Below are 12,543 nucleotides of genomic sequence, written 5' to 3' on the forward strand. Positions count from 1 at the left end.
GCAGGCATTAAACTTTTACTTGACAGCAATACATCTTCAGGTGCAAACTCTCATGAACAAAAAGGTGTAAAGTACTGTCTTTAAAGATTTGTTTGAAAATGCTTATTCTGAATAGGAGTTCTCACTGGATCTATAGTAGAGATTCTGAGTAGTGGCTTCCTCTTGCAAAGCAAAGTCTCTCTATTTCAATGGCTTAAATTTGGGATTACAGGAAGGTGGCTGTCTGTTAATTGAGTGAATAGGTAGATTATAGGATAAGCATTGACTAAAGAGGATTCTCCATTTGCTTGAGAATCAATTCAAGCAAATAGATATAAAAGAGTATATGCTGAATAGCAGACTATTCGTAAATGAGTAAGTCATGACATGGGAAAAGGTATTAAATTGGAGAAGTTGGAGATTAAGCAGGAGTGTCTTCAAGCCTCTTTTAAAGATCTGGCTTTAAAGTCAGCTGAAGTTCATGATGTTATGAATTGGAGAACCATACTAGAAAGATTGGTTCAAAGTGTGCATTTCCCCACTATGGAGGCCTAGAATCTGACCAGTTTGTTCTCCAGGCAGCTGTTAGTGCAAGAGAATTGTGTGGACCAAGTATGCTGTCAGTTTACACATTGCTCAGCCTTTGTGACCAAGCTACTGTGTTTGTTTGCAATGGCTTTTCAAAATCCTTGAAAAAAAGTGGGGAGATAACCCTGCTACAACACAGATGGATAGAAAAGGGGTTGAGAATATTATTCTTAGGGCCCGATTCCGACTTTGGTGGTGTGGCGCCAGCTCCGCCCTGCTACCACACAGTCAAAGCAGTGGTCAGACCACCCGCCAGTTTAGGAGTTTCTTCTTGTCCGGCGGGCTTTTTATTTTGACGTTCCCACTGTGGTGTCCTGAAAATGAGCCCCACAATGGGGACACTGACAAGAGTTCCTACACAGCATGAACTGAAAAGTACATGCCATGCAGGAACTGATGTGCAAGCACACAGGGGGGCACATGTTGTGCTTGTCAGTCTGCATCCCCAGTGCGTGAAGCACCAGGGGTCCTGTAGAGCCTCCTTTGTTTCCTCTCTGCCATGAAAACATGGGGGGGAGGGAACCTGTAATTAGCTTAGCGGGACCGCAGCAGTCACAACACGCATATTACAGCCTTCTGCCTGATACAACACTGCCAGGGAATGGGAATTCCCTGATGGCTTCAACAGGCTGTGGTGGTCCCACCACCCACATCGTAATAGGGCGGTCAGGAGACTGCCACTGCTGCGCTCCTGTGAGTCTGCGAGTCGGTGGACCAGCACTCATAATCGTGGCCTTAGAGTCTACCCTTTCTAGTCAATGAAAACGTTCTTTCCTCTAGTTTTGGTTATGACTGTATCTAGGAGAAATCTGTGAGTTAAGGCTTTTACCAGAAAAGCCTCAATTTGATATTTGTAGCCATCATTCTACTTGAAACTTTTGTGTGTATCCTTTCTTTGGTGTTATAGCATAATCACTAGGTATGTGGGTTGTATGTTGATTGCTGGACTCAAGAACAGAGGGCCCGGTCCTGATGTCCAGGGCAGGTCTTTTCAGGTTTTAGTAGCGAGGTAAAAGGCATGACCTCTGTATCTAGTTTTCCATATGTCTGGGTTGTGGGATGAGTAAGTATGAGTCTGGTTGTGCAGAAGTGTCTTGTAGGTTTGTGGAAGTTTGTGTTCGAGGTATATGGGGACAATGTTATATAAGGGTTTGTATGTGTGCAAGAGGAGTTTCAAGAGTGCTAATTCATGGATTGGGAGTCAGTAGGATGGAAGGTTGAGTGGGAGCCATGATGCTGAGATTATGTTTAATGGTGTGGATCAGGTCAGTTGATCATCGATTTCAGGATTGTGCATTACTGTAGTTTAGCTTGCTGGTCATGAGGCTTGGGTAACTGTTTTGAAAGTATTTGTGGGGAACCATGCAGTATGAAATGGCTGGAGACAGACTGCATTCCCTTGGCTAGTGTTAGTGAGTTGGTTGTCTATTACTATTGTGAGGTTGTTTTCATGGGTTGCAAGGATATGAGAGGGTCAGAGTTTGGAAGGCCACCAGGTGGAGTCCCAGAGCAAGATTACTACTTTTGTCTTGTTCCGTGTTGAGCGCGAGGCAGTTCGTTTTCATCCATCTGGTAACTTTTCTTATGTATGTGGAGAAATTGGTCATGGTGTTTGGAATCTTGTTTTTTGGAGAGGGGAGAGCTGAGTGTCATCAGTGTAGTATACGATTCTGTGGGTGGTGATAATGCTGGTCATGTAGGTGTTGAACAGGGGCTGAATGAGGATCCTTGTAGAACTCCGCAGAGGAGTTTGACTGCGTCTGAGGTGAAGGGGACCAGGCTGACCGACAGGGTCCAGCCTGTCAGTAAGGAGTAATTCATTGAAGTTCTGTTCCTTGGACACTGGCTTTGTGCAGTAGTTGGATAACGATGGGGTGAGAGATGGTGATGAAACCTATGGAACATTTGAGGAGGAGGTCTGTGTTGTCACCTCTGTCCGATGTCATCTGCCGTGGCAAGGCTGTTGGTCCTGAATCCAGATTGAGTGGTGTTTAGGAGGTGGATTTAATTGAATTAGGTGGCTCGGCATTTATCATCTTTTTCATGACTTGGCAGTTAGGGTAGCAATGTGATGGGTCTGGGAGTTGATTAGCATCTTCAGGTCTAAGGGTTGCTTGAGGGGAATTGTGGTGTATTTCTAGGCATCCATGTAGGTGGTTGTAATAGTCATTCAGGATTGGGGTGACGACTGGCTTAATGGGTTCCAGCCCTTTGAAGAGTCAGTGAGGGTAGGGGTCTGAGGATGTTCCCTAGTGTATGGACTGCATAGTCATTGCTGTTGAGTGGTATTGCTGGGCAAGGTGCTCCTCAAGGTGTTAATGGAGATTTTTAGCCATCTTGTGTCCTTGATTACCACTTTCTTACTGATGTCAATACCTTGGAATGGCAATAATGGCAAGAGTCGGGGCGTGGCTAGCCAACAGCCAAGATGGCCGCAATCTGAGTGACTGAAGAGCCTTCCTCTCAAAATCCGACAACTAATCCGCATTCCTCGCAGTTGCTAACAGGCATGACCAGAAGCGGCTAGCCGGCTGGTGCACTCGGCTTTCATCCGCGTCTCCCAGCGTGGTTCCCCTGCGACGCTGCATCGTGTTGAATACTGCGGCCTGTTTTGGAGCCAGGAGCCGGGGACTCGAGTGCGGGACGAACCCAGCGGAACTCAGGCACTGCGGCCGCCGCCGCCTCCCGCATGTAGGCAGCACCCCGGGAAAAACGGGCGGAGGCACCAATACCCGATCTGCAGTGACGTCTACCCAGGAGGAGCCCTCACCCACACAGGCTCTGGGAACACAAGGAAGGCATCTGTAAGTACCGGCGCGACCCCAGAAGGTGTAGGAGAATACGACGGAGGAGGGGAATAACGCACCTACGGCACTGACCAGAAGAGACAGACCCGATATTGTGCCGCACGGTCTCGCCAGCAGCTCCCCGTCCCAATAACCCACCGACCACGATGCGGCTTGGACTTTATCCTGGGGCCTCAATAGCGCCGTTGTTCGCCCACCGCAGAGGCCTAATCAGAGAGCAGACGCACCAGCTTAACGCGGTCCGCAGCCGTCCCACGCAGCGCTCCCGGCCACAGAAGGGGTTGACCCTCGCCAGGTGTGTGTTGGGGAACACTACACTAGACAATCCGACCAGCACGACTACTGTGATGAGTGGCAGGGAGACAAGAGGCCAGCAGGCCTCAAAATTGGACAAATACGCCTATCACAAGGACCCGCCGGACAATGCGAGGGGGGATCCTACTCGGACGCCGCCCCAGCCCACGGGAGACCCGAACACTACAGAAAAAATCACCCTTCATGACGTCATGGCGGCCCTAAAGACAATGCAATCCTCAATGGGCACGATCTCTACGGAGGTCTCCCTGATCAGAGCTGATTTTGCGAAAATGTCTGACCGCATGGTGGAGGTCGAAAAAACAACTACCGACCTTGTGGGGGACACGTCTGACCTGCAGCGTAGAGTCCAAAAGCTAGAAGACGACAATCTCATGCTGAAGGCGAAACTGGACGATCAAGAAGGCCGCTCGAGACGTAATAATATACGCCTGATTGGCGTACCGGAATCCGAACGCGGCCTGGCCCTAGACCTCTACATTGAGGACCTCATATACAAGAAGCTCCAACCCAAAGGTCTATCGAACTATTTCTCAGTAGAACGTGCCCACCGCGTGCCTGGAGGACAGCCAAAACCCGGGGCTCCACCTCGTCCCATATTAGCCCGCATTTTCAAATTCAGAGACCGGGACGCCATTTTACAAGCAGCGCGCACTCGACGCCGATCAAAATTGGTAACTCGGAAATCCACTTCTATCCAGACTACACAGTAGCCGTAGCCCAGCAGCGACGGGGCTTCACGGAGGTAAAGAAGGAACTACGTGCTCGGGAACTCAAGTACTCTATGATTTTTCCAGCAAAATTGCGTGTGGAATCCGAAGGAAAACCATGGTTCTTTAACTCACCGCAAGCGACCCATTTATGGCTGGAGGGGTGGAGACCGGCAAGAGGGCCTAGGAATCGCGACATGCAACGGAACCACGGGAATAGAAGCCCTCAGATAACCGAAGACGCAGAATGAGAACAGAATGATGCACTATGGACATTGATGCTGGTGCCCATCCCTTTGGAGCCTATATCTTGAGAATACGACATTCGCCCACTCCTCTTTAAATAGGATAAGATTTCTCAGGCACGCAGGGAAAAGGTGAGACGGCTAGCCACGACCGCGGCTGGCCGAATATGGTGAGACTCTGGTCACACACGAAAAGATCCATGCAGGTAGGACTTCTAGTTACAAATAGCACTGCATGATCACCCTCGGAGGGGAGGGTTCGACAGCGAACACAGAAGTCTCACCCCCAAGAACAATCTTCCTCAGTTGGGACTGTAAGCACTCTGCTCAGTTGGGGAGGTGGAAGGTTTATTGTCCGCCGGGCAGGGAGGCAGGGTGGGGGGTATGGGATTTATACGTTTTGAGTTTATTTTGTTTTAGTTCCAGTTTCATGTTCCTAACTTCGTTGGCTTTTTCTATGCACACACCACATACGCCCTGGTTCCTATCCACACTCTCAGACACGCGGACCAGACTGGAGCGAATATGCAAGATCTACCGGTCACGGTCTGCACGGTATGACACACACCTTATGGGAAACCCAGTACACGCCCTAGAAGGTAATCTGGGCTCTGACAAGTGCGAGTATTGACCCAGATGGCACTAATACACTTACTTACCGGAGACTATGGCTGATCATGATCTTTCAGCACTCGAACCCCAATCACAACCATTGCTCCCCCCCCACTAACGATCATTTCGTGGAATGTAAACGGGCTGGGTCATAAAATTAAACGAGGGCTGGTCCTCCAATATCTGAAGAGGAAAGCACCCACCTTGGCTTTGCTGCAGGAGACACACCTGGTGGGAACGGCATGCAAGGCTCTTAATCGGTGGGGCTTCAAGATGATCACACACGCAGAGTTCTCCTCTGGCTCCCGCGGGGTGGGTATCCTCATCCAAAAAAGCGCTCCGTTGCTGATCAAACACACTTGGACTGATGACAGGGGGCGTTTTGCAGCGATCAGTTGTCAACGGGAGGGCCGTACAATATACTGTCAGTATACATCCCCCCAACACTACACCAAGAAGCTTTCCAAGACCTGGGTAAGCTACTGCTCGAACTCCCAGAGGGGGAACTAATCATTGGAGGCGACTTCAACGTGGTACTGAACACAGCTGTGGATCGACAGCCTCCTCGGGAGGCTACCAGGTCTAACCAAATATTTAAAGATTTCCTAGAAGCGTTGGGACTGGTGGATATGTGGAGACTTAAACAACCCCATGACCGCCACTACACATTTCGTTCGGGAGCCCATAATAGTCTCTCCAGGAAAGACTACATGCTGACACTGGCGATCCCCCCTGAAAAGATAACAGTCATAGAACACCTCCCACGGGGGATATCAGATCATTCCCCGATGCAACTCATCTACACAGCGCAACCCACTAGACGGCAAAGAATATTCCCGATCTATCCGGGATATCTAAAAAATAGAACGATTTTGAAAGCACTGACAACCTCCACCACACACTACTTTGACGAAAACCTGGACTCTGTAGACTCGCCCTCAGTCCTCTGGGAGGCATTCAAGACAGTGATTAGAGGACAAGCCATCTCCAATATCACTAGGCACAAAAAAGAACAGAGGGCAACCATGGAGTCACTAGAAACAGCTGTCCAGACTGCAGAAGTGGCCCATGCATCAGACCACACGGAGGAAACGGCACACACCCTAACACTGGCATCTCAGGAATACAGGGCATACGCAGAGGACATGGCCAAAATGAGACTGACTGACACATTGCATAGGGTCTACGAATTAGGGGACATGACTGGGAAAATGCTTGCATGGCTTGAGCGGAAGGACAGGGCAAACAGATGTATTGCCACGTTAGAACTCCCAGATGGCACGCACACGACTTCTCCCACACGCATAGTAGAAGAACTGGCCACTTACTACGAAACCGTATGCACTGCACGCGGTGGAGTGACGGAGGAGGACAGCATGATATTCCTCCAAGACGTATCCCTGACCACGCTGTCCCAGGAGGACGCACAAGCACTTGAGGGTAACTTAACAGGAGAGGAATTGGGGAAGGCCCTGGCAGCACAACATACTGGAAAGGCCATGGGACCAAATGGTTTACCAGTGGAACTTTATAAAACACTGGCGCGACAGATCATTCCATATATGCTTCCCATGTATAATGATTGTCTGGAAAGAGGCACACTCACGACTGACCAAAGACTAGCCACCATTGTCTCAGTGCACAAACCTGGCAACCACCTGACCAACCGTCCTCTTATAGGCCAATCTCCCTAATGAACGTAGACGCGAAAGTCCTAACAAAGCTCCTAGCCCTCGGACTACAGCCCCACCTCACAACATTAATACACCCGGACCAATCGGGCTTTATGCTCGGGAGAAACACATCTCTTAACCTGCGACGCATTCATGGAGTCATGCACCGCATTCCCCTGCTACGGCCATTCTTTCCCTAGATGCTACAATGGCCTTTGACCTGGTAGAGTGGCCATTTCTGTTTGCAGTACTCAGAAAAATGGGGTTTGGCCCGAAGTTTTGTAGCTGGATTAAACTCCTTTACACTTCACCCCTGGCACAAGTGGTTGCAAATGGCCATACATCACGCAGATTCACACTAGGGCGCGGAACGAGGCAGGGATGCCCCTTGTCCCCACTTCTATTTGCACTCATATTGGAGCCACTAGCGGTGAAAATTCGCCTTGACCCTCTAATCAGGGGGATCACATGGGGGACGGGATGGGAGGACCGCACCTCTCTCTACGCAGATGACGTACTGATCTATCTGATGTCCCCTACCTCATCCCTGACAGCTCTGATGGACATACTCAAGACCTACGGAGAGGTGTCAGGATATACCATTAACTGGGCAAAATCACTCCTGTATGTCCTACTAGGTCAGCCGCCCACGCTACCCCCAGACTGCACCCTACAAACGGTCACTAGAGGTTTCAAGTACCTGGGAATATACATCACACCACAGGAATCGATCTTTGTGGAGGAAAACTTGATGAAACCTCTACAGAGGCTAAAATCTGATGTCACCCATTGGTGCTCTTTACCACTCACACTGCTGGGGAGGGCTGCACTATTTAAGATGTTATCACTCCCGAGATTCCTATATGCATTGCAAAACACACCCTTTCCGGTCCCTCTCACATATTTCAAATCAATAAATGCAGAAATCTCTACACTCCTGTGGGACGGAAAACCAGCCCGCATAGCGCACTCCAAACTGATCCGCTCCTGGTATGACGGGGGAATCGCCCTACCCAGTGTTAAACTATACTACTGGGCTGCGCAATTAATGGTAGTGAATCAATGGATCCATGCTCCACAACAGGATCCTGCCTTCCGCCTTGACAGGACTATATTGCCCCCAGACCAGCTTATGAGGGCACTATATACCAACAAACGACGCCACACGTTTACAGGCCCAACAGCCCACACGGTTAAGATCTAGCACGCAGCTCAGAGGGCCCTGGTTTGGGAGGGAGTGCTCACACTAGCCACACCACTTTGGGACACACGCCGCCTAGGTACCCTGGCGAATACTAAGGGTTTCAGGCAATGGGACCTTATTGGTATCTCGAAGATAGGTGACCTGTGGAGGGGGGGTGAGGTCATCACGTTCCCCACCCTTCAAGAACAATACGGGATGGCGGACACTGAGCGATATCGCTATGCACAAATCAACCATGCTTTGCAGGGAGCCATTCTGACAGGTACAACACTAGCAGAATCCTCTCCCCTAGAGGACAGACTCTTCACTGACTGCCTAGACAAGAAAGCGATCTCGCTCACATACCGGAAACTGATCAACAATCTCCCAGACCCCACGGTAGTTCTCCGCAGCAGGTGGGAGGTGGAACTAGGGGACATTGAGGATGAAGATTGGTTACATGCCCTAGCATCGGCCAGAGAGGCCTCCATACCATCACGGCTTAAACTAGTACAAATAAAAATATTGCACAGAATATACTATTCTCGCACGTTCTTGCACAAACTAGGCCGCATTCCGGACCCTAATTGCATGCGAGGATGTGGCTCCCCGGGTACATTCTTTCACATAATATGGGAATGTCCAAGGATACAGTTATACTGGGACCAAGTTCTGTCTGAAATTTCAGGGGCATCTGGGGTGGAACTACAGAGAGAACCTAGATGTTGTTTGCTAAATGTTTGGTCACCCACGGATATGAATCGAGGATTGCAGACTTGGACGACGCTGGGTCTGGCTCTTGCAAAGCGGAACATTGCCAGAAGGTGGGGTTCCGGACTGGTGCCCTCATGCACACAATGGGGGAACGACATGGACACAGCTATGGTGGCAGAAAAGGCGGTGTATGTGTATAGGGGTTGCCCCAAAAAATGGTCTAGGATCTGGGGGAAATGGAATGAACACCGAGGCCACATATGTGACCCCCCACTAGAAATGTCTGACCCTGAAGCTAGTCCATAAAGGGAGAGAACATGGAATATTGCCGTTGCATCGACTGTGTGATTTTTGGTGGGGAGGAAAAGGGAAGATACTTTATTGTTGTTGATATCGGTGATTGTGGGGAGAACTGAGTAAGGAACTGTAAGACGATGGGAGCGTCCTCAGAGGAGTAGAAACTTCCAGAGCTCCCACTGTTCGATACTAAGGGAACCAAACTGTTATACAGATAATTTGGTGAACATGGTTTTGATGTGTGAATTGTAATGATATGTCTAAAATCAAACTAATTGTATATTTCCACGAATTGAACTTAAATGACACTGGTGTTGTGTAACTTGATGAAAAGCCCAAGAAAATGTTATAATAAAAAAATAAAAAAATAAAAAAAATAATGGCAAGAGTCTGACTTCTCTTGATGTTCTTGAAACCAAGCGACATGCGTTCAGTAAACTTGTTGCAGTGGATGTTGGTGGCAGTTAGATTTAAGCCACTATAGTGAGTTCTAATAGTACTAGACTATCCTTAAGACCATCCTTCCAGAATCCTGCTGTCTCTACCTTTTTTATTTCGGTGATTAAACTGTTAATCACAATAGTAATTAGTGTGTGGACTTGCAACAACTCATTTCTCTGCCACATCTATCCTTCTTGCTGTAATGTGCAGATGTAACAAATGCTATGGTTGAGTAGGATAGCTCTAGGTGGCAGGAACTGGAGCAGGCCTATTTGTGCTGTGACTACAGGTGCTGACCAACTTAACAGCGTGTGTTCCATCAGTGGTACAGCCCATAATGCTTGCTCCAAATATTTTCGTCATTCGATAGTTTGCTATTGCGCATATTACACAAGCAGCGCACTTTGGGCAACGTTTTTAAAACCAGTTCAAAGCTTATAGAACTGGACAGGAAATCTGTAAGCACAATAAATTAAAACTACCAATTTATGAAGGTACCAACACTGGCTTGAGCATGTGGGAATTCATTGCATGGTTTGCTTAAATATGTAGGCTGCACATATCACTAGAAGTTAATTGAAGTGACATTTTGTATTTGTTGGTAACCTGTACCTTTTTACATTTTCAGTGCAGTGGTATTTCATTAAGTGACCTTAATGTGTTTTGCTTTCCATACTGTAATAATGGCTACTTTTGATTATCTAGTTTAGCATGTAGAAATGTAATCCTAAATCTTGTTATCTGTACGCAAGCCTACTATTAAATACCTAACTTTTTATTTTTATGCAGCCCGATCTACTGACTGTGAAAGAGATTGTAGGTAAAAGCTTAACTAAATGTAAACAAGTCAACATCACTAATACATGGAACATTCTAACCATACCCTCCACCCTTAAACTTCCCAAATAGCTCAACATTGATTTAATAAAAAACCCCATTGTCTTCCACCTTTTCCCATTCTTCCTTCCTTACCCACCTTTTCCTTGCATACCCAAATATCACTGTCTCCCCCATCAAGCTTCCTCAAGCGATCTGCTTTACTGTTGTCCAAAGCCACATCATTTACACTTAACCTCCCCTGTGTTCTGTCCCGCTCCAGGCTGTCCAGCCCCCAAAAAACTGGCAAGCTAAATTCAAAAGCTACAACGTGTCTTACAGTGGCAGAATAACCTTACTCTATCGACTGTTGAAGAATCAGGCCTGCATAAAATTGCCAGCTCACTTAAAATTCTTAAACATACAATTTAAAATAATGAAGAAAGAATTCCTATCTAACTTTATAAAAAAGGGGATGGGTGGGTAGTTCAACATACTTCCTAACCACTGTGGCACTGCCTCAGCAATTGCCTTTCTGCCCAAAACGATGCCTCATATAACCTACCACTAAGCCCTGCCGACATTACCTACTTGACCTATCTTAATTTGTGGCCCGTTCCACGGTGGGAAGTTACCGAGTGGGAGACCGGCTCGTGCCTCACTCCCCATGGGTCCCCACAGCAACAATAAGTCACATACTGCTAATGCCTTTAGTTAGCAAAAAAGGATATAACATGAACATCATTGATACAAACAATCTAAACAACTCAACCTTACTAATTCATGAAAAGTTCTAACCACTCCCTCCACCCTTAAACCCCCCAAATATCTCAACATTGCTTCAATAAAAAAACATGGTCTTCTGGTGGCATAGAGCCTAGTAGAATGAATCCGTCTCTACTGGAATGTTCTGAGGTCAGAGTGGATTGTTATGGGATAGAACCCTGTTGGGGAGACGACAGTTGGATTGCCATCAATGGTGAAAGTGCATGAATAAATATTATCTCACTTAACGCTTTATGTCTTCCGGTCATTTTTATTTAAGACACCACAATTTGGCGTCTAGGATGGGATAAAGATCCAGGAACTGGGCATGCCCATTAACAAGGCGACTCCAAAGAGGAAATTAAGTGTCTGATCTTCTGTAACAGGCACGATGAGCTGAGCTGTCATCTTGTTTCCAGTTGGGGCCTTCAGTGTCACCAGCCATCTGCACTTATCAATCAATGAATCAGGGAATTGTAAGCTCACTACTCACCTGTGAGGGTCTCAAGGTGCTGGGGGAGGTCAGCAGTTCCGTTCAGTCAAAGAGCCAGGTCTTGAGGGACTTTCTGGAGGTGTTCAGCGAGGGGACGCGTCTGATGTTGATTGGGAGCTTGTTCCAGGTCATGTCCGTGATATAGGAGAAGGCTCTTCCCCCTGTCCTGGCTCTGCAGATGCGAGGGGCTTCAGCGAGGGTGAGGTTGTAGGATCAGAGGTTTCTTTTGGGAATGTGGAAGGCAATTCTCTTTTTGAGGTATTGGGGCCCGGTGGAGGCATTTGAAAGCATGGGTTAGTATTCTTTAAAGTGACTCTCTTCTCGATGGGGAGCCAGTGGAGGTTCTGTAGGTGTTGGCTGATGTGCTTGTGTTGAGAGATTCAGAGGACGAGTCTGGCTACGGTGTTCTGTATCGTCTGAAGCTTGAGGAGTAGAGACTAGTTGATGCTGGCACAGAGGGTGTTACCGTAGTCCAATCTGCTGGTTATGAGTGCGTGGGTGACGGTTTTCCTTGACTCGGGGGAGACATTTGAAGGTCTTTCGAAGGATGCGTAGGGTGTTGAAACAGCTGAAGGTGGTGGCGTTGACCTGTCTATCCATGGAGAGGGAGGATTTGAGTATGATGCCGAGGTTATGGGCATGGTCCATTGGGGTTGGGGGGCTGCCGAGGGAGGTGGGCCACCAGCTATTGTCCCATGATGAGACGTATGTTCCTAGGATGAGGACTTTAGTGTTCACCGAGTTGAGCTTTAGACAGCTGTTACTCATCCAGGATGCAACGTCCTGCATTCCTTCCTGGAAGTTGAGTCTGGTGGTGGTGGGGTCCTTGGTGAGGGAGAGGATGAGCTGGATTCGTCGGCGTAGGATACTATGCTGAGGCTGTGCTGTCTGATGATGGCAGCAAG

General features: G+C 48.1%; 1 long non-coding RNA gene across 1 annotated transcript in view; it reads left to right on the plus strand.

The window, feature by feature from the left end:
* The window catches only part of LOC144761886 (uncharacterized), a 350,555-nt gene that overhangs the window by 302,751 nt on the left and 35,261 nt on the right, over window positions 1–12,543 (plus strand). Inside the window, exon 4 of the long non-coding RNA XR_013595930.1 lies at window positions 10,354–10,384. This is a non-coding gene — a long non-coding RNA (uncharacterized LOC144761886). The remainder of the gene's footprint in view (window positions 1–10,353; window positions 10,385–12,543) is intronic.

Source organism: Lissotriton helveticus, chromosome 6 (genome assembly GCF_964261635.1).
Source record: "Lissotriton helveticus chromosome 6, aLisHel1.1, whole genome shotgun sequence".
Taxonomy (NCBI): domain Eukaryota; kingdom Metazoa; phylum Chordata; class Amphibia; order Caudata; family Salamandridae; genus Lissotriton; species Lissotriton helveticus.